Source organism: Rhodamnia argentea, chromosome 3 (assembly GCF_020921035.1).
Source record: "Rhodamnia argentea isolate NSW1041297 chromosome 3, ASM2092103v1, whole genome shotgun sequence".
NCBI lineage: Eukaryota > Viridiplantae > Streptophyta > Magnoliopsida > Myrtales > Myrtaceae > Rhodamnia > Rhodamnia argentea.
In genome coordinates this window covers 8,001,266-8,027,975 of record NC_063152.1, presented here as the reverse complement: position 1 = coordinate 8,027,975, position 26,710 = coordinate 8,001,266, and the positions used below count along the sequence as shown (strand labels likewise).

Here is a 26,710-nt window from a genome sequence, read left to right as displayed (position 1 = left end):
TGGGGGAAATTGAATGCTGTGGAGAGCGGAATGATAGAAAGGGGGCGGGAGAGTCTATAAAATGGGGTTAGGCGGGAGGAGAGAGTGGGATCGCTAAATTTCAAAAGCTCCCTAAAAAATGTAGCGACGAAATAAAGTCCGTCGCTAATTAGCAACGAAACACATAATTTCGTCGCTAATTAGTGAAGAAACATAATTTCGTCGTTAATTTAAAAAAAAAAATTTGCGACGAAAGATGAAATTTGTTGCAACATTTGCGACGAATTCTCATTTCGTTGCAAATTGCTGATATAAATTAAATAAAAAAGAAAAAAAATAATTAGCGACGAAAAAATAATTTCGTCACTAATTTCCAGAATAAATTAAATAAATTTGCGACGAAATGTATTAGTTCGTTGCAAATTTAGCGACGAACACTGTTTTTTCGTCGCAAATTAAATAAATTGAACATTTTCTTTTTTTTATTTCCTTCATATTAGCGACGAATTATACATTTCGTCGCTAAATTAGCGATGAAAATAATGATTAGTCGCTAATTTTAATATTTTCTTTGTTATTTTTATTCATAGTGCTAATTTTGCGACGAAAACAAAAGTTTGTCGCTAATTAGTGACGAACGTTTATTTTCGTCGCTAATTAGCGACAAATGTCAATTTTCGTCGCTAACTTTCAATAAAAGAATTTGTGACGAAAAAAGACATTCATCGCTAATTGGGGACAAAGCCCATTTTCGTCGCAAAGGAGATAGCGACGAAAAATTATTTCATGGCCTTTTTCGTCGCTAATTAGCCACAACAATTTTTTGTGGATATTTTCGTCGCTAATTAGCCACGAAAAATATTTCGTGGCTATTTTCGTGGCTAATTAGCCACGAAAAATTTTTCGTGCGAATTTTCATCGCAAATTAGCGACGAATTATTTTTCATCGCTATATTCGTCACTAATGAGCGACGAATTTTTTCGTCGCGTATTTCGTCGCAAATAACGACGAATATTCATTTTGTCACTATTTTCATCGGAAATTAGCGACGAATTTTTTCCATGGCAAATATCCACATTCAAATGCGGAGTTCGTTGGTCGAGTACACCACGTGAACCATTCAACCCAAAGTATAAACAATCCAAACATAAGAAAATAATAAACATATACAGAAGAAGCAAAAGCTTGGTCCTATCAAGGTCGTCTCAGGCCTTGCAACAATACCATGAAGACAGTTACCACCAGAGAGAAGCCATGGGTCGGCATCTCTGGGTCGATTCTATCTGACTCAATAGATACATAATCACCTTTTACTCCACTTTTCTCTTTGACAAATGCCCGCCTAGCAGAAAAGGCACATGGCAGGTGTATATTAAGACTCCAAGAAATGTGGAGCTGAAAAGCCTCAGTCAGAAAGCCCGCATGCATTTGTTCTCACACCGAAGTCTGCAACTTTAAGTATTAGAGATCCACCGGCAGGAGCGATACCAGCATAACCACCACAAATTCTTGAACAGACGGTCATTCTGAATCAGAGATTTCATCTTCATCCTCATCCAGTATGTAGACCAGGGCCCGCTTTCTTGCAGCAAAAACACAAGCCACACCTCTACTTGCTGTTGCAAAAAAAAAAAAAAAAATCCTCATTTCAGTCCAACGTTCCTTGAATATCTGGCCAACTAACCTGATGTTTACATACCTTTGTTGGGTAAAAGTAAAAGTACAACACTTGCATTATGCTTAAAATACAGACGGGAAGCAAACCTCGTGGGCCTAAAGAGGCTATTGCATGCATGTAAACTACGAATGTTCTACAGTATCTTGCTATACTAAATACTATGATAGGATCTATCACCATTAACATGTACAGGTTCCCAGTCAGTAACTCAGACTGCAATGTACCTACCACAACAAGATAATTATTCTCCTTATTTTTCTAGCCACTAGAGATTCATCTTTTGCGCACTTTGACCACTCAATTGACTCAAAATATTGGGGAAAACCTGATACTTTAGTTTACTTCTTTGACTGAAAAAAAAAGCACTTTTTTGGAGCATGTTTGCACTTCTTCAAACGGTGGCAACAAACATGACGAGGTCCAATAAAGAGACACAATGTACCTATGCCAGCCATATTTAAACAAGGGTAGGTTGTTATGTGAGAATGTAGTAAGGAGCGTGGACAGGAATAATTCAGTTCCACTACCCAGTCAACAACATAAATTTGTTACCAACGCTCGCAAGTTTATCAAACATTGATACAAAAAGGAAAGAGCATGGGCAGCAGTAAGTTTCCAAGCATCCAAATATGCAAATGGACATGGTAAGAAGCTCAAGGAAAAAAGTTTCAGAACTATTCAATTGGTGGCATGACAATGAATTAATCCTTAGCATGATAATATGACAGCATAAAAAATTCATACCACTAACTGACAAGGGAGGAATTACAGCATGGGGAATGCTGCGAATCTTCTCATTCTCCATCTCTAGGTGTAAGATAGAGTCCTAGACGCACAGTTTCACTGGGTTAGTGTTTCAGGAGTGAGAATAAGATAATAAAGCAAAAAATGACCTCATAAAATAGAAGAAAAAATGGCACTACCTACCCATTAGGGCCATCACATGCCCATTTCTTAATATACGTACAAGGCTCCCACTGTCAAGATAAGTTGGAACTTTTGCAGTTCCAGTAAGGCAGAGAGTAAAACATACTCTAAAATTCCAAGCGTGAAATAGCATGTGTATGGAAATAGGAGGAAAAACTAAGCTGCTGCTCCTCGTGCTGATGACGAGAGCATATGAATTATAGATAGGAAGAATAAAAGAAAAACTGATTTGAAAACCAGACCAGGGCTTAACTGGTCAAACTGGTAGAACTGTGCTCTACCATTTTAACCGGTTCAACCGATTGCATGTGATATCATCTGATAGAATACTCTGCATATATTAGACTACACTTGTTCAAAACAATAAATGTCCGGCTGAGTCAGGAGAGCCGCTTGAGAACAAAAACAGGATTCCAGTTCTCAAGAGCATCGGTCAATTTTCCTATAAATTAAGCCAATAAATAAATTATCCACCACAAATTGAAGGGAGAAGACATTGGAGCAAATGGCTTTAGTTACAAGAGGTTGGAATTCCAAACCCCAACCCAACTCCAACAATCTTCCTCTAAATTTTTGGAGTACGTTTATTGAAAGTCCTAAAACTTGTCACGAAAGTGCAATTGTATTATAAAACTTTCAAAAACTGCAATCAAGTCCTAAAATTTGTCACGAAAGTGGAATTAAGTCCTAAAATTTTTAAAAAATACAATCAAATCCTAAAACGCGTCAATTTGGTGCAATCAAGTTCTAAAACTTGTTAGGATTTTCCTTTTGTCAAGTTCCATGGAGTGTGACAAGTTTTAGGGCTTTCGCTAAACTTATCTCTAAATTTTTTGAATGCCCTGGTCCAGGCTAGTTGACAGGATTGCCAGGTTACAAGTTTACAGTCACGGTTGATTACTAGTTGAATAAGGTCAAACAATACCACCAGTTCTTGACCACTACTGTTTCTGCAGTGAACCAGACTGGACAGGTCTGGTTCCCGGTCAAACTGGAGCCAGTTCTTAAACACTGAAAAGAACGGGTCGAAAGAAAAGCACCATATCCCCAGTTTTTTCTTTTGCCGTTAATGTCTTAAATAGTGAATTGATGTGTGTTGGAACAAACAGAACTCAGGAGCGTCCCATTCGTATCATGAGTACGAAACCAAAATGCGAGTACTGGATCCACAAGTTACCTTCAATTGATACAACTCCCAGTTATTTTCCCAAGTGGTTCCTGACATATACACAAATGGAAGGGCACTGGCCTGCAAGATCATCATCCAGGCATCTCCCACGTTTTCTCGAGTATCATTCATCTTATTTAGCAACATAACAATTTGATGTTCCTGTTCAAAAAAGAATAAATTAGCCACATCTACAAATTCGGGCCTTAAAATATTATGTACCAAGCTCTTACCTTACATAGAGCCAAATCCACACAATAGTAACCAGGAGGAATGCACAACAAGATCCCTTCCAATGATCTTCCCTGCTTCACATTGCTTAAATCATTCATAAATCCCCTCACTACAGCTATACAGTTTGTAACATCTAAAAACGACTCGTCGGTTATTTGGAAGGAAATATAATCCGTAGACCCAACTTCATGAGTCTGGTTAGATGAAGCAAATTCAGAGGCATCCTGCAGAGCCATACAGAGAAATCATTAGAATGAAAAGGAAGTTGTACTCTGCACATGCAGATCTCCTGATAAAATTGTAGATTCAAATTGAAGTTACATACCTCATAGAAGGACAGTGAGATGGGAATGTATCTGGTGGACGCTGAAACAGACGCAAGAGGGAATAGCCGCAATAAATTCTTACAAAATATCTTTTTTGAAATAGTAGAAAAAGGCATCTGGGCAGCTTCCTTGAAACTGCGATGATTAAATTGAGTCATAATCAGGAAACCTGAGATACAATATTTCCATCCCTAATAATTATAAAAACAGAAAGCCCGATCCAATAAGCACCCAACTTAAGTTTCCATTACATTATCAAGTTATCAACCTCAGATCGAATACGAAACGCTAGATTATTAGGCAGAGGGAAAACCCATCGCTGAGTACAACCTCCACAAGACGACCCACCCCACCCACCCAAACCCCCAACCCGCGCCCTCTCTTCTCTTTCCTTTTTCTCCTTCTCTAATTATAGTCTCATGGATCTGGCCACTGAGGCAAGAAAATAAAAAATGCAGGTACATAATTATGGTAATAGGAATATGGATAGAAAGATCTACAGACAAACCACGTTAACAAGATTCCTGGATCAGCCAAATGAGAAATGAAATTCATTTCAGCTCACTTAAACAATGAGTTAGGTGAAACCAAAGGCACAAGGTTCTAAGTGAAGGATTGCAATGTTTACAAAAACCAGTTTTGAATCTGGGCCATCATACTCAAACTCCTGTCATGCATACAAAGAGATCTTGAATTTCACATTTGGTACACTTGTCAGCAATGAGGACCAGACTTGAAGGAGGGAAAAAAACAATCACTTCAAACAACAGAAAATAGCAACTATTTATCCCAGAGTTCATACTTCTCCCACTGAGAAAGCATGTGAGAACACTTATGAATGGAAAAGATAGATAAAGCCTTAATACGAAGAATCTATGGTCAGAGTAATAAGCGAGACATTCAAGTAAGACCTTCTATGCACGAACAAGATTCTATTACATTTCACATTTCTATTTCTTTTGCTAATACCTGTGTTCCATCTGTTGAAAGTCCTCTGCAAGTGTCCTCCGCAAATATTCGCTGTCTCCAAATCCTCCAAATTGCACTAATTCTGACTCTCTGCATTGTTTCTCTGAGACAATAATGCGTGTAAGACAACTTACTGATGTGACAAGATACATCAAGCCAGAAAAGCGCAAGAAATTACATTTAATCTTCAAAAAGTGAGACTTTCCAATCCAATGAGAAACAATAATCAATCCCTGAATTTCAATCGTTGTTGTCCTGTGGCAAATTAAATAGTGCTGGACCAACAATAACCACATTTGTAGCCCAGCAAACCACACTAACTTAGTCAACCTCATCAAGCTGTGCTCTTAAGTATTCATGAAGACTGTACCGAGATGACCTGAAATGCAGAACTAATCCACAAACCAGGAGCCATTTACAATTTCATATCCTCAGTTTAGCAACTTATTTGTGTCACATTACATTAAAGCATGAGTGAGCCACTTGAGCGCATGAAAACAATACTAGGTTTGACATCATGTCACTGTGACATTCACAGCATGAACAAGATCCATTACACCATGATATTCTAATCCTCTGGCACACAAATGTATAGCATGACCTTGCGAATGGCTACCAACATTCGGCTCTAGAGTACATGAAGGCAATACTAAGCTGACCACACTTTGCAGTATCCAAGCCATTGCCTCACCAAATTTCAGGTACAAAGAATGAAGAGACGACCCACCCTTGGAATTATAGGTCATCTTATGGCAAATTATGAATCCAGTCCCACATCATGTCTGAATGTTACATATGATTCCGTAACTAGGGCCAGGCAATAACACATTCTTATTAGATGAATGGAACTCATAAAGAACACCAAGGAGGAGCAAAACTTACAGATAATTCCCAACAGAAGAAATTTGTTAATTCATTTGAGAGCCATACTATCGACAATAATGACATGTCACATCTAAGCCCAAGTGAAAGTTAATGTCAACTGAAATTACAGGAAAAAAAATTACTTTCAAGGAGCATACAAGCAATTTCTACTGGAAGCTTTCTAAAAATGGTGATGCCAAATATTCCACTTGGTGCCTTCATCAGCTATGAAAAATCATTAACTAAAGATCCAGGGGTTCCAGGTGCCACATTGTAAAGGATGTAAAATTAGGAACCAGACGAGTTGGAGGAAATCCCTTACAAATCAATGTCGATTTGTTCATCAGCCTCAGGTAGATCCAGAAGCTGCATAACAGGATCTTGATCATACAGAAACTTCAAGAACACGACAATAAGTTCACTGTTGAAATTCACAAGACTAAATAGGAATTCACCACAAGAAAGGACCCTGATGGAAAAAAGTTAGACAGACCTATTGTACGTTAAAAGTTGATCACTTCGCTCTGACATCAGTTGCTTTATACATTTCAGAAGCCAGCTGAAGAAATTTGCAAACTGAAAGAGAGACGAAAGCAAAAGCTTCAGCAACATGCACATTATTAACCAATACAAAATGCTTTCGACCCTAGATCAAGCACGCCAAAGGCTTGAGAATTTCATAGGATCCTGCCAATATTCTGAGCTTACCCTAGATTTCAGTGGTCACACTAGCATATTTTCATTTTGAAACAAGAAAGAATGCATTTCTTGAGTGTAGCATGCGAGAATTGAAAAGGTATCAACAAACCCCATATTGTGCGAGACATCAGAAGGAAAGATAAAGAAGTCACGCAATGTCTCTTTGCTCCTTCAAAAGCATGACAATATCAACAAAACAACAATTTTGTATTGTCAATACTTCATCATGATCTTCACAGGTACAAAAAGGACCTTTGTTAAACAGGTTCAAGTCATGTGCCAAGGCCCACAGGTAACACTATCTCCTTTAAAATCCCAATAACAAGCTCATTTTGCAAACGTAAAATGCTATTTCACTTACAATTCTATATCATTCTGAACACACAATATATAGTGTCTTATATCCACAAGTAGTTCAATTCCATGTCAAAAATTCAGGAATTTACTGTCACTAAAGACAAGCACGATGAGAGACACACAAGATTTTAGAAAATAGTTGAAAACAGAAGATATCAGGAAAGGTAAAGAAATCATAGGAAAGACTGTAACAGGCATACCTGCTGCAAAACAGATGAGAGCACCCTTATGAATCGCTCAACCTGTACAAGCAGCATTCCAGCCTTTCTACTCCATTATCCACCAGTGTCTCATCCAAACCACTACCCAGATAACGAGAACGCCATCTCGAAAGACCCCTGAGCTCACCCATTCTAAAGCCAATAATTTCTACAGCAGGCTACTAAGTAGATAACAATACTACAATTAGTTAATCCCACAAATCAAATACCATGTCTAATTAAGGAAACTGACAGACACTCAGATAGGATAAATGTAGCATTGAACATACAAGTAACAAGCAACAGCAAGAGGATTTATCGATGTTAAAAAAATAAAAAAGTTTCACACAGCAAATGGCCATTTCAAGCCATCTTCATCTTTCAAGTGCAAACTGTATTTGAACTACATAACATGTGCTAGAGTCTCTGACAAATCAAAGTTATCCAGGAAAAATCATTAACAAAATGGAGCTTAGACTGCCATCCAATTCATGCAAACTGGCTGGAAGTTTGGAATGTTTGTGTGGAACAATCAAGTCCTACCCCAAAGTGGCTCTGTGCGCGCGCGTGCGCGCGCGCGTGCATGTGTCCGGGGAAAAAGAAGAGGAAGAGGACGGGGGGGCCTAGCCCTTGTGCTGTTAGCTTGGGCAAGGGTAACTTCTTTAAGACATTCGAATATCAAACTACATCTCTATCCAATAGCTTACACTTTTTGATTATGTAGGAGTAACTAGATTCAAAACTCACCTTGCTACCTATTTAACTCCCCAATTATCGAACTTTTACACTTCAATCTAAGGCCAAGTCTTAGCCCACATGAGAGAGGAAGTGTTATGACGTTTGATAGGTTAATCTTTTAGAACACTTGGCAGTTATTCCACAAAATTCTACACCATTGTGAATGCACATTTTGAATAACAATAGGAGAAAGGAGCCCCAAAGCATTGATTGACAGTACCATGGAGTTAAAGAGAGTTCATAAACTTTGGTAAGAAAGAAACAAGCAAGCTCCAAATAATTAGGGAAGTTATATAGGTGCTGTATAGCATATTTGGCTTTCCACCAGGTTCTTTTTGGCATTTTGATGGCAGTTCTTTAGACAGTAAGTCTTTTCTGAATTTCTCAAACAAATATGAGCTTATAGGTGGTAATTTGTAAATAAGAGGCATCCCCCTGATGCTCTTTAGTAGACATACTTATCAAAAAACACAAAAAGAGTATGTAACCTTAAAGAATCTAACTAGAAACATCATTTCTCAATATATTAGCAATCAACAAGAATATGTAGCATGTACGTGAGAGTCCTTGAACCCAGGAGAATCAAGGATCTGATCTAATTAACGACAGCCCTCTAGTGTGCATGCACATGTACAAACACCAGTGCAAGCACATGCTCGCATGCAAGTGAACATGTAATGTACATGTTCACAACATACACAAAATTTCCACATGCATGAAGAGAGATCTGGTGGAGAATAACTGGAAATAGCTTTTGTATAGATAATAAAGAATATTGTTAAAAAGAAAAGAATTCTACTACGTCAGTATATACAAGGACAAAACAAAAGAAAAACAAACAAGAAGAAAACATCAGAAGACTCTGAGGAATCACAATATGATGCCAAAAGTCGGTTAAAAGGTTCAACACATGTAACAACCAAATATTCCAAACCCTACTATTATGTTGCTTTCTTTCAAAAGGTACCACATGAGACAAAGGTGCAGCGCTACAAGACTTCTTAGAAATTGATCCTCCCAAATAGGCATTCCACCGACTAAGAAGCTGGATGGCATGTCTTGGCAAGAACCAAACCAAACCAAACCAACTTAGACAAGCTGAAGATTTTATGCGAAAGCTTAGGAGCGAGTCGGACTGAAGAAAGAGATGATTAACATTTTCACCTGAATGCTTACACATACAACACCAATCTGTGAGAGTCAAATCTGTCTCCTCAGGGTGTAAGTTTCTTAGTAAATGCGCACCAAATTGGAATAAGGTTCTTACAATTGAGAATCTCAAGAAACGGAATTTGATTCCCACAGATTGGCATCGTATGTGCAAACATTTGGGTGAAACATTGATCATCTCCTAAATCTCTTTGACATTGCAAGGAACAAGGAAGCTTTGGTAGCGGATTGTTATCGATTGAACAAGGGAATGATCATTTGGGATATTGAGTTCGTGAGAAGCAAAAGATTGGGAGTTTTTGCCTGTTTTTTATGTCTTATATAATTACAAGAATTCCGTTGCTTCTGAGGATACTTTTGTGTGGAACAATGAAAGATATGGAATCTTTCCTGTGAAGTCTTACTACAAGCAGCTTGATAGGGACGATGTTGGTGGTAGAACAGCGGAAAGCAATTTGGAAAGTGAGGGTTTCAATTAGAGCTTCTCTTTTTGCTTGGGAAGCAACTTGGGAACATAACCTCACTTTCGATAACCTAAAACAACGAGGCAAAATACTGGTTAGCAGGTATCTCCTCTGCAAGAAGGAGGCAGAATCCATGCGTCATCTCCTCCTTCATTGTCCATGAACAAGAATAGTTTGGACAGTTTCCTATGCTTGCACCGAATTTTCTTGGGTTATTGGCGCTTCCATGGAGCTAGAGACCTGGGCACGGCAGGGCATTCATTTACAGTGGCACAAGAAAAGAAGGATTAACTCAATTCCTCTCTGTTTTTTGGCTGATTTGGAAGGAGCAGAACAAGAGAGCTTTCGATGGAGAGAAATCTTCTGTTTATTGAGGTTTGGCTAAAGTTGCACTTTTGGTATATTGGAAATTGCACACAGATGTTGATGCCTTGGTTAATAAAGTCAATTATTTATTTTGTATTTGAACTTACTTTTGGTTTTGAGAGTTGTTTTGTATATAGCTTTACGTTTTGGCTCTTTTCTTATATGGGTTTGCACCTTCCTTGGTGCCCTATAGTTGAACTATTTATAAAAAAAGAAACTTACACTTTTCTGAGGATTTTTAAGTTATTCCAGTAACCCTTTATCCCGACATTCATTATGTAATCATGTAGTTCCAAGTACAAATATTAACATCTCATGTATGATTTGGTGCTCATCAGCATAACCATCATCCTAATAGCATGTTTTTATCGAGCGCAAAAACAACCCATTAACTCACAGTCGCCATTCCTTCTATGAGCAAGTTCATCACAACAAAAAGGTGCCTCTACAACCTAGAGTTAAGATCTATACAGTTCAAGAGAAACTTCGGATTTGAAGAGCTACCAACACTCTCACAACAAAGAACAAAACTACGGATACTGAGACTAATATACAAAATTGGTTTGAAGTGGTAAAATTTAAGTATTTAAGTAGATCACAAACACCTAACACAAATGTTTAGCATTACTCTACAAAAAAAAAAAAAAAAAAAGGCGGTCAGCTACCAAAAATGGTGATCCAAATGCAATAATAGTTGGGTAAAAAGAAAATATAATAATGAATTCACATCTGAGTATGTAAACCAATCATTGTGAACAGAGGCTCTCATAACCACGCTTAAACATCACAGATGATATCAACATAGTCTCAATTCACTATCATCCGATCTCCCGCCGCTTAGTTTATCTGTGCATTTTTTTCCGATAACCGAGTGTTTTCATCCTCATCCTTAGCTTGTGAGGAGTAAAAGCACCATAGAAAGTAGAGTTTCGCTTTCTACATCGAATCCAAGGAGTGGAATCTGGTAGTAAAAATAAGTCTCAACTTCTCTTAGGCTCTAATAATGCTATTGGCAGGTCAAGAGTTAGAATATGATTCACGGATACAAAGATTGACGCATGCAATTATGAGGGAATATGCCTGTTAGAGTATTAACAAGTTGGGGTATAAGTGTAATTGTACTAGGCTTAATCTTAAGCCTATAAGTACTTCTCTTATTCTCGAAAATAAAAAAATCACTCTTTTATCATTAACATGGTATCAGAGCTACAGTAAACCCTAGAAGCTACAGTAAACCCTAGCAGAACAGAACCCTAGAAGCAGAACAGCCGCCGGTGACTCAAGATCGGCGTCGCCTAGGCTCCGGCGACGCCGCCAAGAGTCGCCCAGGCCCCGGCGGCCTCCCGGCGATCTCGCCCAGCGCCGGCGAGGCTCCGGCGACCTCGCCAGAAGTCGCCCAGGTCCCGGCGGCCTCCCGGCGATCTCGCCCAGCGCCGGGCGAGGCTCCGGCGACCTCGCCAGAAGTCGCCCAGGTCCCGGCGACCTCCTGCGAGCTCGCCCAACATCCCAGCAGCCTCCGGCGACCTCGTCCAGAGTCGCCCAGGTCCCGGCGACCTTGCCCAGCACCCCGGCGTCCTCCCGCGACCTCGCCCAGCATCGCGCGGCCTCCGGCGACCTCGCCCAGCGTCCCGGCGGCCTCCGGCAACCTCGCCCAGCATCGCCTAGGCTCTGGCGACCTCTCCCAGCGTCGACCAAAGTCAGGTGATTTGATTTCGGGGTTGCACACTACTAGCTAGTGTTGCTGGAAGTTATCTAGGTCAGAAAACCTAGAAATCAGTGTTGTCGAACTTGATTTCTCTTGCCTCGAACCTCTCCATGTGTTGATTCCTCACGACCGATTGTACTTCAGGGAGTTTCTGAGGCTTACTGTTACATAGTTTGAATGAATGGTGTCTGCTGATTTGGTTGAATGAGTTGTGGAAGAGATATGTTGAAGTGAGCTGTGTTTGCTGTTTTTTGGCTAAATTTACTGATCCGTGGAAGTGAATCTTTGTGTTAGAAGTGGGAGTGAGTTGAAGTTGATAATGTTTTTGGCTGAATTGATGATTAGTGTGAGTGAAGTTGAAGTGGCTGCTGGGATCGTTGAATATGGTACTGGATTTGACTGAATTTGGAGTTCTGCGGTGTCAAAAGTGTGAATATTGTGTCTGAATTTGAAGTAATATTTGTGGATACTCGAAGAAGTAGTATAGTAAGTGGCGTGTTTTACTTGATTGCATACGGGTCAAGTTTCTAGTGATCAGTGATTAATAGTTTGTGAGGATGTCTACTAGTTCATCTAGTTCCCCATCAATTGTTTCGGGGTCGGGCCCCTCTAGTGCTTCTTCGAGTTCGGTATCCTTTGGTCCATATTATAGTATGACAAATTTACACAATACCTTGGTTAAGTTGGACGGTACCAACTACCCTTCTTGGTCGATGGCTCTTTCAACTTTTATTTATTCTAATCGCCAATCTAGATGGCTTGAAGAAGAACCACCTGCAGATTCGGATAGTCTAGAAGAATGGAAGTACGTAGATGCCACCTTGCGTACACTTTTATGGGGAAGTATGGCTGAATCCGTTCGTCATTTTTTCATGGATTGCACTACAGCACGTGAGGTATGGACAAAGTGTGCTTTATTGTATTACGGACAGAATAACATGAGTCGGGTTTGTGATATGTGGGAGGCTTTATTTGAAGCCAAAATTGGTGATGCTTGTCCAGCAGAACATTATGCTCATTTTGCATCTTTGTATCGGCGCCTCAAGTCTTATTTTCCACCCGCTACCACGATTACTCGGATGCAGCAACGAGAAGCGGACATGATAACCGTGCTCTTTCTTCGTAGCCTTGGTCCGGATCACAGTGCTCTTCGTCAACAGATTACCTCTCAAAGCACTCTTCCTTCTATTGAAGAAGTGTATTCTCGAGCTGCTCGTTACACTTCCAGTTCTAAGACTTCACCAATTTCAGACGGTAGTGCTATGGTGGCTCGTGGAGGTCAAGGGACTCGTGGCCGTATTAGTAGTCGTGGACATTGGAATTCAGATAGTTCTTATCGTGGTCGTGGTCGTGGTTTTCAAGGTCGAGGTGCCGTTCGCGGTGGTGGTATTAATACTTCTAGAGGAGCTCGTGGTGGTGGTCGAGCGAACCGCTTTTTTACTCATTGCCGCCTTTCCGGACACACTATTGATTATTGTTATGATCTCCATCCGTAGCTGCGGGGTCTACATGCTTCTATTGATACCGAACCTTCCTCTGGATTCTCTTCTAAAGAGGGTACGGTACACTTAACTCGTGCAGAATATGATGAGTTGGTCAGAGCACGACAAAGTGAGAGTGGTATTGTCTCCGGTCCCACTGCTACTTTAGCACAACGGGATGATCCTACCCGTCTCTTATCCAAGACAGCTGCTCCTCGTTCTTGGGTTATTGATTCAGGAGCCACTCATCATATGATCGGCGATTCTCGTCTTTTCACGTCCACTTCATCTGTTTCTCCTACATCGGTCACCTTAGCAGATGGTTCTCATTCTAAAGTAACCTGGTACAAAGTTGTGTATCATTGAGTTCTTCCGTCTCCTTACCCTTTGTTTATCATATTCCACACTTTCCTTATAATCTATTATCAGTTAGTTCTATTACTCGTGATCTTGATTGCAATATTATCTTTTCTTCGTCTTCGTGTGTTCTTCAGGATCGGAAGACCGGACGCCGAATAGGTGGTGGGCGTGAAGTTGGTGGATTGTACATCCTAGATCCCGAGATTATTGTTGCTGCTATAACAATTCGGACTAAAGGCGTGGATGATACTTACCGATTACATTGTCGCCTTGGTCATCCATCGGCAGACGTACTCCGACGTTTTCATTTTGTGTCTAGTTCGGGTCTTCAGTTTAATTGTGAAACGTGTCGGTTGGGTAAACACCATCGTGAGTCTTTCTCTCCTCGTGTTTTGGGTCGTGCTTCACATCCATTCGAGTTAGTTCACTCCGATGTATGGGGCCCTAGTCGAGAGTCTTCATTTGGTCTTCGCTATTTTGTCACTTTTATTGATGATTGTACTCGTACAACTTGGTTATATTTAATAAAAGATCGTATCGAAGTTTTTCATTCTTTTCGCGGTTCTATAATGAAATCCGTACTCGGTATGATTGTTCTATTAAGTGTTTGCGTCCTGACAATGCTCGTGAGTATTTTTCCTCTTCTACCTTCATTCCGTTTCTGAAATCTCATGGCATTTTACATCAGAGTTCTTGCGCTCATACTCCGCAACAAAATGGAGTTCTTGAACGTAAGAACCGTCATTTGTTGGATGTTGCTCGCTGTCTATTACTTCACACTCATATGCCTAAATCATTCGGGAGCTATGCTCTACTTGCAACATGTCATCTTATTAATCGTCTTCCGTCCTCCGTGTTGAAAGGAGCTATTCCTTATGCTCTTCTTCATCCCGATCGTCCTTTATGGTCTGTTCGCCCTCGTATCTTTGGTTGTGTCTGTTTTGTTCATTCTTTGTCTCCTGGATTGGATAAATTATCTCCTCGTGCAGAAAAATGTATATTCGTAGGCTACTCCCGTACTCAAAAGGGATATGTCTGTTATAATCCTACTCGTCGTCGGGAGTATGTTTCTGCTGATGTGACTTTCTTTGAGGATCAACCATTCTTTGGCGATGCTCATCCTCAAGCACCATTAACCATGGATCTTCCGCCATCATATGCACCTACTTCTCAACTAGAGCCACCGTCTGTTACTCCTAATGCTGCTCCATTGGATCCGGGCTCATCATCATCGACTCCTCTTCAGGTTTATACACGCGGTCCTCCCTCTATTTGGGGTTGTAACTCTCCACCAGCAAGCGCCCCACCATCACCACCTCCAGTCCAGGCTTCTGATCCTCCTCCACAATCTCCCGCCGGTTCGCCTATTGCTCATCGTACTCGGTCTCGGTATCCTCTTTCTAACTTTGTGTCTTATCATAACTTGAGTCCTCGGATATCCGCCTTCGTGTCGTCCCTTGCATACGTATGCATGCCAAATAGTGTGCGGGAAGCTTTGACCCATCCTGGTTGGACTCGTGCTATGGAAGAGGAGATGGCTGCATTATATCGTAATAACACTTGGGAGCTGGTTTCGTTACCGGCTAATAAACGATTGGTGGGCTGTCGTTGGGTCTTTGCTGTCAAACACAATCCGGATGGTTCGGTTGAGCGCTTAAAAGCACGTCTTGTGGCGAAGGGCTATACTCGGACTTATGGTATTGACTATGATGAGACATTTTCTCCCGTAGCTAAAATCCCTTCTATTCGTATTGTTATTTCATTAGCTGCTCGATCACAGTGGACTCTTTATCGCCTTGATGTCAAAAATGCATTCCTTCATGGTGATCTTCACGAGGAAGTATATATGGAGCAACCACCTGGGTTTGTTGCTCAGGGGGAGAAGGTGTGCGGGTTACGAAAAGCTCTCTATGGTCTTAAACAATCTCCTCGTGCATGGTTTGGTCGTTTCAACGATGCGGTTGTCTCTTTTGGCATGCATCGGTGCGGTGTGGATCACTCGGTATTTAGTATGTCATCTTTACAAGGATGTGTTATTCTTGTTGTTTATGTTGATGATATCATTGTCACGGGAAGTGATGTTGAAGGTATACGACGACTCAAGCAATTTCTACAGAAGGAGTTTAGCACTAAAGATCTAGGATGTCTTCGATATTTTCTTGGCATTGAAGTTGCATATGCCAATGGTAGTATTGCTCTCTCCCAACGAAAATATACTCTTGATATTCTTAAGGAGGTCGGTTTACATGATGCTAAACCTGGTGGCACACCTATGGATCCCGGAGTAAGACTTGATAATGAACACGGAGAACTTCTTCGTGATCCAGAGAAGTATCGCCGGTTAGTGGGCAAGTTAAACTATCTTACCATTACTCGTCCGGATATTTCATTTGCTGTTAGCGTGGTAAGTCAATTTATGAGCTCTCCTCGTACTAATCATTGGCAAGCTGCATTACAAATTGTTCGATATTTAAAGGGAGCTCCGGGTCAAGGACTTGTGTTTCATAATCGGGGTCATCTTCATATATCCGATTATTCTAATTACGAGTCCTTGGAGGTGATAGGATATTCCGATGCAGATTGGGCTGGTTGCCCTATGGATCGCAGATCTACTTCGGGATACTGCGTATTTCTTGGTGGTAATCTTGTGTCATGGAAAAGTAAGAAGCGATCTGTTATTTCCCGATCAAGTGCGGAGGCCGAGTATCGTGCTATGGCCAATGTTACAGGTGAACTCCAATGGGTTCGTATGTTTTTAGCTGAGATTGGATTGCCTATGATCGGATCATCTACTCTCTGTTGTGATAATCTATCAGCCATTCATATTGCTAGCAATCCAGTGTTTCACGAGCGAACAAAGCATATAGAGGTGGATTGTCATTTTGTTCGAGAAAAGGTGAACAGTGGGGACATACGATTGGTGCATACACGTTCGAAGAGCAACTAGCAGACATTTTCACAAAGCCTCTTCGATGCGGAAGAGTTTCATATATTTGTCATAAGCTAGGTCTTTTTGATATGTACGCTCCAACTTGAGGGGGAGTGTTAGAGTATTAACAAGTTGGGCTATAAGTGTAATTGTACTAGGCTTAATCTTAAGCCTATAAGTACTTCTCTTATTCTCAGAAATAAAAAAATCACTCTTTTATCATTAACAATGCCAAAATCAAAGCGGGCAATAGACTTTTTCCTTTTAAAACCGAGAACATATCTCTACACCTGCTAATTACAACGTAAATGCATAAACATCTCTATCCACACCTCCATGTCCAGTACTCCGAAAGCTCAAATTTAGATCAAGTTCAAATTCAGATCAAGTTCAAACTCAAACCAATGATTAACAACCTATAATTTCTATCATACACTTACACTAGAGATTGCCAATTATTAAATCAGAATAAAATCCGATTTTACTTCACCCTAGAGATTGCCAACTATTACATCAGAATAAAATCCGATTTTACTTCACCCTTTCCAGCCACTTAATGTTAGTAATCCATATCACTGAATATGATATGTTCGTATACGAATTCACATCAGGAGGTTCTGAAAGAGATGCTGTGTCTCAAAGATGTGCGAAGCATAACTTCCTATAACAAATTTCTATATCTATCTAATCACCCTCCAAGACTGTCTCTGAGATGCTTAAAACACAATAATTTATCAGAGAGGATGCATGAATGCAAAGGTAATAATGTGCACCTGCAGATGATTGAGGACAACCAGCTGAAGTTCTTTTCCAGCACCACAAACAACTTTTGATACACGCCTCATACCCTATCAATGAACAAACTAGCAGACTAACATTATAAAAACAAACACCCCCCCCGGCCCAAAAAAAAAAAAGCACCTATGTCCTATAGCAAGACCAGAGCTTAAAAAACCAGCCGTACCACTTCACCCAGAGAAGTAATAAGAAACTGATGGACTGCTTGACTAGTCCTAGCACCACCTAGAAGACTTAAAAATTCCTCCTGAGGAGAAGAGTCAAGACCTACATAAACAAACAGAAACAGTTAAATGAAGAAAAATGGAAAGCCATCTACTGCTCTGCACTAACTGTACCACTTACCATGGTCATTAATAAGGTTTGATAGCAAATCAAACTTCGCATGAAATATATTCATGGCATCAGCCCACTGCTTATTCATGAGTGACAATGATGTCCGGATGACATGAAGTAAATCTTCGATGTTGGAAGCCTGTTGAGCAACTTGATGAAGTTCATTTCTACTGCAGACAGGAAGAGATTGAGAATCTAAGTAGGCATTCAGCTGATAAAGATTCTCAGAAATCTGTTCTCATTCTGTTTGGGAATAAAACAGACCAGAAAGTGTGTTTGGTAACACTTCGAAAACAGTTGAAGAAAGGAAAACTAATCGTAAACTAAACATTTAAAACTGAAGACGACTGTGTTTTCGTTCCACATGCAAACATGAAGGTATGGAATAACAGAGCATTATTTTTTGTTGTGATGGAACACAAGCATGTTCTCACAATTTTCATCCCTTACAGCATATATCATTTGTACTCAACAAATTTCCTGTCAAAAAACATTGAACACAGTTTCTATGAAAACGAATACTAAAAATGCTATATAAAACTAAGCAGGCCTCTAGAGCAAAAATGACATGAATCATGCGACAGTTTTTAAAAATTTGCAACAATAACTACCGCATTTTTGTCCCATCACTGTCAACATCTAAACGTTATCAATTACTAGAGGTTTCTATTGAAAGATGGTATGATACTTAAAGGCTCGGGTGAAACCTTAAGCATGAACATAATTATTCAGGCTTCGAAGTATGAGACATCATGTTGTTCAGCTTATGGTGACTCTTGAAAGTCAACTTGGGCATCTAAAATTATGAGAAGGATAGTTCTCCTATCATGCAAGTTTAGAGTTATCTAAGAAAAATGTTTCAAAAGTGATCTATGTCAACTATCGGTTTCGTTTTAAGGAAGATGATAATATCCAGAGTTAATATGAGTTATACTTTCCGTAAAACCAAACAAAGTTGATACCTTTGAAACAAATATCAGTGCACACAAACAATCCTAATGTAATCATGATATCGAGCACAATCACTACTACGTGAACGAAAACAGAAGTTTCACCTAAAATTTGAACAACACTAAATCCAAGTGCAAGTTTACCTCTTTTGGAAAATTGAGGTATCAAGCACTAAGCAACGGAAGCCATGCATACTATCTCCAACCATTTGACCCCCTCTTGATTCAACAATGTCTTCAAGAAGTTCTCCTGAGCATGCAACCATCAAATGACAAAGATCCTTGGATAAAACCACGTAATGACAACAATACATGCCAGTTAGCTTGCTCTGGAGAAACATCTAAAATGATATCTGGAATTATCCAATGACAGGAATAAATTTTACAGCATGTATACTGAAGTTTACCAAACAGACAGCATTTTATATCTATCAAACCAATATACAAGCTATTTGACATTTACTATATCTGGCTGTTTGACATTTTTGTAGAAACATGTTCAGTGACCACTGAGCTTTTATTCAACAGTTGCTCTATCAAATTCCAACGACGTGTCCATGAAAAGACAATGTATCTAATGACTACAACTTATGTCACAAAGTGAATGAAATTCTTTGTTGGTCACCGAAGCATTTTGAGGAAGGATCTTTCGACAATCGCACTCATTTAAAACACATGATATACATAAGAAAATGACGATAAGCATGCCCCACATATACAAATAATCAAACATCTATCCACATCTCAGATCTCTAGGAAAGACAATTTTCATCAGATTATTGTCTAAGATCCATGTGACACATGAGTAGTGGAACTGTCATATATGTGAGTCTTGCAAGTGTACACCAAATGCGCTCTAGTTTTAAGGAGAAGTTACACGGTTACTTTTGAAAACATTTTTAGTAAATTTATGTACTTGTTTCTAAATAAAACAATTTCATATGTGATTGATAAAAGCCCTCATCCTTCTACCCATAATGCCATACCGATAACTAGCCCTAATTTCCATTGAATCATCCCCTTTAAAAGCATTCCAATAGAGTCTTAGGAATTCCTTCTACTTATTTGTAATGTAGGAAAGATTCTTATGCTCCAACTTCCTTAAGAAGTCTCTGTTCCCTCATCCTTGAGTAACAATCACATTTTTTCCCCAAAACACTTTTTTCCAATGCTGCAAAAATGTCACGCTGATACTTGAAGTCCACAAGACCATGCAATCTAAAATGAGCGTGCATCATTCAGAGACCTAAAATTCTAAATCTTCTAATGATTGCACACCCACAGAGAGAACTATCTACACAGGCGAACATGCTCCCAGAACAATTTTCCCAACCAATGGTTGCATAGGCTCTCTCAATCTCCCTAGAACAGAATAGAAACCCAAGAATCTAAAACAAAAGCAGAAAGTCTGTAAGGCAGGCTAAGCCAGAAAGACACCAAATTCTCCTTTGGGTGCTTCAACTGCAGTATAAGTAGAAGGAGCACTCAGAGAAAACCACAAAACCTACGGATAATTGTTCTGTATCCAAGTCGGATGCATCATCTCTGAAATGACCAACAGAAGTGAAATCTACCTGGGAATATGGCATAAACATCTAGAAATTTTACAAGCATAACTTCACCCAGTATAGTTGCTTACTTAACCAGCTCATTACTTTCACTTTCCGGGCAATACTGATTTACTGCCATCAAATCCATTTATTAAGAAAGACTGCTGTGTGATAGGCAAGAAAGGAAAGAAGTACTCATTGACAGAATCGGATAGACTATACTGCTAAACATTTGATTTGAACGGACAGGAGGCTTACAACATTTCTGATCGGAAAGACACCAAATATACTGAAGCACAAAACCCCATCTTTATCTCCACTGCAGAGAATACTGAAACATTGCTTTGAAGAATTTGAGAGCTCTACAAATGAATCTTGAACATCTTCCGTTAAACCAGTTTCTCCAGGTACTAGTCCAGGCATGCAAGGAACTTTTGGAACTCGAGGGAAGAAACGAGTGGTGCGATCTTCAAATGCCAAAGGGTTACCAGAAGTGTCCTATGAAACAAATGGATAATTACCTTTCCAATTGCAAAAATAAAGAAGAAACAATATAACAAGAGATTAAAGCTAAGGAGTCAACAATCAGCAAATCAAAAACTAACATACGACTCCAACCAAAAGTTTTTCAAAAAAACCTTCCATAAACCCACATTGAAGCTGTTGGACTGTGAAATTAGATTATAAGTTTGAAAAAAAAAATTAAGTAAACCAGACTAAAATAACCACTTAACTGCAAACAAAATATTAGAAACAATATGAAAGGTATGAACAATAAAATATTGTCAGTCAAGAATCAAGATCAAGAAGTTTTATGAACTTTTCCAAGTTGAAAGATGCATACTCTATTCACTTGGGCATCCTCCTCCCAATTGAGACACACTGCAGCTGCCACATGGGACTTCAAACTTCTTAACAGTTTTCCATTCTGCTTAAAATATATATCATGTAAGAGAAAATATACCACAGTATGTACAACTGCTGCAAGCACTATCATATATAAAAGTAGTACACCGCATATCCAAAGATCCATACAGACAGCTAGATTGATAAGATAACATTCATATGTAAAAGTAAACTCTTGAGAGAGAAAGGTAATCCATGAAGAGAACAATGATCTATAAGTTGGTACAAACCTCAAAGAAACAGAAATTCAGCAGCATCAACCAAGTTCTGAGCAATTGTACCTTGACCGAACAGCTATAGCTTAATGACATAACCGGTTATCTATGAACTTTTCTACCCACAAGCATAGCTGAGGCACATGAAAGTCCTATCATTTAAAAGTCACCTGAACTATTACCTTCCTAATTTGACTGAACTGGACATATGTTGCTTTAAATAATAGAAAGATAGAAAATAACTATAAATTTGATGAAAACGAGCGTGTCATAGATGACTGCTTCTATATGACACCATCCACTTAGACCGTAGATCCTCACAATGAGCTCAATACCAGTAAACACTTCTGTAAACCATCCTTTAAATTTGGAAAATTTTCAGTCATCGACAACAACAACTACAACAAGGTGACAGTTTTTTGTCTTACATGAGAATGCAATTGAGCACATCCAGATTCAAGTCCTGAGCGTATAAATAAATTGAATGACTCTAGTAGTACTATATCAAACAATTCACCACTGATTTCACCGATTAGATATAAGTCAATCAACTTCTTTGATTCATCATTTAATACGATGTTGCGGTCAAAAACATTTCATGGCTTTGATGTAGGACGACGAATCCCACAATAAAGAATAGATATTTAGGCATCACATCCAAAACTTAGTTAAATTTAATGTATCTTTTCTATTAGCTATGGAACTACTTAACATTAAGAAAACATCATATTTTATAATTAATTAACATCTGTAATGGAACACCAATCGTCAACACTATATCAAACTTTATGACTCTTTTGGATCTAATTCACGATCCCCAACCCGTAGATTTAACATGTCGATTCATTAAATATATTTCCATGTGACAACTATGATTGACCCTAAGTGGTAATTAGTGTTACATGGTTTGAACTTTGAACCCAAATGGTATTAGTTTATTACAAATGGGTCATGTAGAATAGAGTGTTCTAGTAAAATTTATTATGCTGGGTCATGTACAATAGCGTTCTAATAAGATTTGCTAGGCTTATCCTGCTCGGATTGACCTATAGAGCAGTCCAATGTTAACTTGACATCGGCAGACAAGACCAATAAACATAGAATGCCATCTCAATTAGTTGCTAAATGTTCATTAAGCAAGCTTCCTGTTTGCATCGCATCATGCAACTTTTAAGCAATTCAGAATGTTTCCCAAGAGAGATTAGAGAAGAACATATTCAGATGATACAACATTGTTGCGGGAGGAATTCTAGTTGAGAAGTAGTGAGGGTAATGGTAAAGTAATTACATAGAAAACTTACTTCAACAACATCATGCAGTGAAACTGTACCATCTTCAAGTCCCAAGACAACAACCTTGCCATCGGGACGCCAGCATAATGATGTTACACATTTACCTGGAGTAAATTACAATAGTTAAGAGAAGCTAGTATTGACGACACACGACGAAATGTGCAAAGAAAAGTCAGTTCATACCCCCCCCAAAAAAAAAAAAAATGAATGAATAATTTGTTCACAATAAAATTACTAGACGAAGAGGAAAGATAGAGAACACAAATAAACCAACAAAATAATAATCAAAATTTTTGAAGTGAGGCAAAGTGTTGTAACAGTACAATATAAGTGAGAGGGATATTGGTCGCTTGATATGGGACTTCTTGGTGCTAGTAAAACCAGGCAATCTATACGTTTTTGGCAGCCTTCATTCCATTATCTCAATCCAAAAACGAATCTTGTTGTTCAGCTTTAGAAGCTTGAGGTGGAGTGGATCCACGAAAGTATACTTCAAGCAAGGATCATGAGTGTACTAGCACCTACAACTTAGGATCTCAACAGAAACTATTCAAGGATGGGTTAAAGTACTACAGTGCACTCGACAACATGTTTTGCATATCCAGAAGACAATATGATGTGCGAAGCATCCAGATGTTTCTGGAGAAAAAATAACTCTTTAAATTTTTCCAGTGAGTATAGATAGCAAAAACTACCAAGGCTGGGCATCTAATCCTAAGCTCTTATGAATTTGAATTACCAAGTTGTATGAGAACTTAACATACTTGGATGCAGCTCCCCCTACCCTTCTAGTCTCTTTGTTTTCTCCAATTCCCCCCTCCATTCCTGACCAGATTGTCATACCAGTATGCAGCATAGCTTGAGATATATCCTATTCGCATGTAAGTTAAATTTCCAACAGCGGACTTGCTTAATCAAAATGATGTGACGAAATGTCTCTCTGTAATCAGAAGAAGACAAAGTAACTTCAAGTAATACAAAATGTGAGAAACTTTTCAGACTATACTCTACATTTTAGCAATAAAAAACCTGAGGAACTTTCCAGCGTATACTAGATCTCTCCTAGTAGGGAACGCTCGATCAGTACAAGAAGAGGAAGAAGAGAAGCCATAACTAATACTACATTGTGAGAGTCACCATCACAAATCGAAGGAAAACTATATAGATACCTGACGACATTGAGATGGAATTCTGCAGGGGCTAAATCTGCCAACTCCATGCGGGCATCAAGCCTTTCTGCATCTGACATAGCTAGTCTATCCAGCATTAACGACGTCCCCTCTTTATTTTCATGGACACTTTAACTGGTATACCGAAAAGGGTAACAAGATGGAAGAACAAGAGTATGGTACACTTCCAGTTGGTCTAGATGACTATCGGTTAAGTTATGGATAAACTCCCCTAAGGCACCAACCTTGTCTAGAAGTTGATAGGAATGTATGGCTGCTATAATTAAAAGTCCCTCCATTTAACCGATATCAGCTTGGAATTCTTTACTGGCAACTAAGTCATCTCTAGATTTCCACTTGTATCACCATCATTGACTCTTCATTTTTCTGGAACACCATTTCCTTGGTTCAGCTCCGTCCTCTCATCTAGTTCAACGTGGTTTCTCGTGTAGACGTTCAAGCACTCCTATATTCGTCCAATTCTCCATCGAATGCAATTTGAACTACATTAGTAGTTACAGTGGTTCCTATGGGCAAAAAGGATGTGTAGTATATTTAGGAAAAGCGAGATTTATAAACGATATAAGGCCAATGACTCAAAGGGCACAACAAGCCATCGTTGAAGAAACGAACACGCTGATAAAAAAAGTAAGGAAAAAAAAAAAAAGAGAACTTTCTCGATTCAAAGCAATGACCAGGAGAGATTGTCCACAGCCTCTGCCAATTGAAGCGGAGAAGCACCACTTTCGAGTCCTCTGTGACCATGGCCAGCAAATCCTTCTCCGGATTCCACTCCGCCATCTTAACCTGCCAACCAAAAATGGAGCAAACCTCACAAAACCGAGTCGGAACAATTGAATCGACCTGCCCATTAGGTCGCAAAAGAAGGCCGGGACCCGAACCTGAGAAGCCAGCGGTTTGTCGAACTGAAGCTGAAACGGAAGAACACACTGCGACCCTTCGTCGATCTCCATAGCTAAGAAAAAAAGGCTCCGGAAGCAGCCGAAAACGCAGCACCAGTTGCTGGAGCAAACCGCGAGGACTGTACACAAGCGCCGGTGGCCAATGCAAACTGAGTGAATGGTAGAGCTCGAAAACCCTAGAAGAAAGCTCAATGCTGCTTAGGGAACGGGGCCAGAATGGAAGAGCTAGAGAGTGACGAAGTCCACTGGAGTCTGAGAATTTGTAGAGAGAATTGCAGAAGTGGAACAGGCGGGAGAGAAAATGAGGAAGAGAGAGATTAATGGGCGGGCTGAACCGGGCCGGATCGGGCTCTATGCCGGACCGAACTCGTTGTCCGGGCTCGCTCATCGTAAAGAAATGTGTGTGATTGATTTCGGAACGGGTTGGGTTACCAAAGTGTTGGGTTTACTGGCAATCGCATTGGAACAGGCAGGAGAGAGAACGAGGAAGAGAGACATTAATGGGCAGGCCGAACTGGGGCAGATTGGGCTGTATGCCGGACCGAACTTGTTGTCCGGTATCTCTCATCATGAAGAAATGGTCCAAATGGATGTGACGAACTGGTCCCGATCGAGTTATATGCCAGACAGAACTTGACGTCTGGGCTCGCTCATCAATATGTGATTTCGGAATGGGCTGGGTTACGAAAGTGTTTGGTTTACTTGCAACCGCATTGGAAAAGGCGGGAGAGTGAGGAAGAGAGACATTAATGGGCGGGCCGAATAGGGCTAGATCGGGCTATGTACCGAACCGAGCTTCTTGTCCGGTCTTGCTCATCATGAAGAAATGGTCCAAACGGATGTGACAAAGTGGGCCCGATCGGGCTATATGCCAGACTGAACTCGTTGTCCGGACTCGCTCATCAAGAAGTGATTTCGAGAACAGCCTGGGTTACCCAAGTGTTTGTTGGGTTTTCTTGCAACCGCAATGGCCACCTCTTATGCATCGGTTATCAAATTGATCAAAATGGATTTTTTTGTTAGGCAATCCCTTGAGCATGGTGGGAGAAATAATATGGCAAGAAAAGGCGTCAAAAAGTACATGAATCTTCCTAAAATTCAATTACTTTTTGAATGCGGCCATCGATTCCACGAGGACTACTCTAGTTAATGACGAGGAACGAGACAAATTATTGGGCATTTGTTTTCGAAAACAAAGTTGGTAGTTTGATTCCAATATTGAATTTTTCATGAGGAGAGCATGACGTAAATAGCCTTTGAACTTTTAGTTTGCTCGGTGTAATCCTTGAACTATTGTTGGATGTCCAATTTAGTTCTTTCATCCGCTCAAATGACTAATCAAAAATCATTTAGTGATGTTGATTATTTTATGTCGAGCCGGGTGTTTCTAAAAACGATTAGGCAGATTTTATTCTATGACAACAATCATTTTAAAATAATAAGACACTATTTGATGACGTATATTATATAATATACATTTGTTGACACCTAAATTTTGACTACCTTTTTAGGATATCAAATTTTGCATATAAAATTAGAGAATGATACGTAGTTCGCATTTAGATCAATTTAATTTCTGCATGCATCTCATTTATATTTTAATTGAACCGATGGTGGCAGATATGGTTCAAATAAATAGTCTTGGACTTAATTGGCATAGTGAACTTAGTCTGCGAGATGGTAATATACGATCTAACCCTTTGGGTAGCTCGGTGGCCGAAATTATACGAGAAGTGCACATGGGACGATCTTGATCGGGAAAGATTGCATTCATGGAATAAAGGACACCTAGGTTGAAAATATGGAGTCAAATTTGGGGATTAAAGATGTCATCGTGGGAATATTCTTTGGCTGCAAATCAGGAGGAGGCAAATATCAAGGTCACAAATAAAGGGGAGGCATGAGTGCATGGTGGGTGTTTATACGGATACGATTGAGAGGAGTTACTGGAATGGA

At 39.7% G+C, this 26,710-nt stretch overlaps 1 protein-coding gene and 1 pseudogene across 1 annotated transcript in view; both read right to left on the bottom strand.

Annotated features, from left to right (window-relative positions):
- LOC115729440 (disease resistance protein RUN1-like) overlaps window positions 1-26,710 on the bottom strand; it is a 58,451-nt gene that overhangs the window by 18,837 nt on the left and 12,904 nt on the right. The window lies entirely within an intron of this gene.
- LOC115728541 lies at window positions 1,088-24,843 on the bottom strand (annotated as a pseudogene).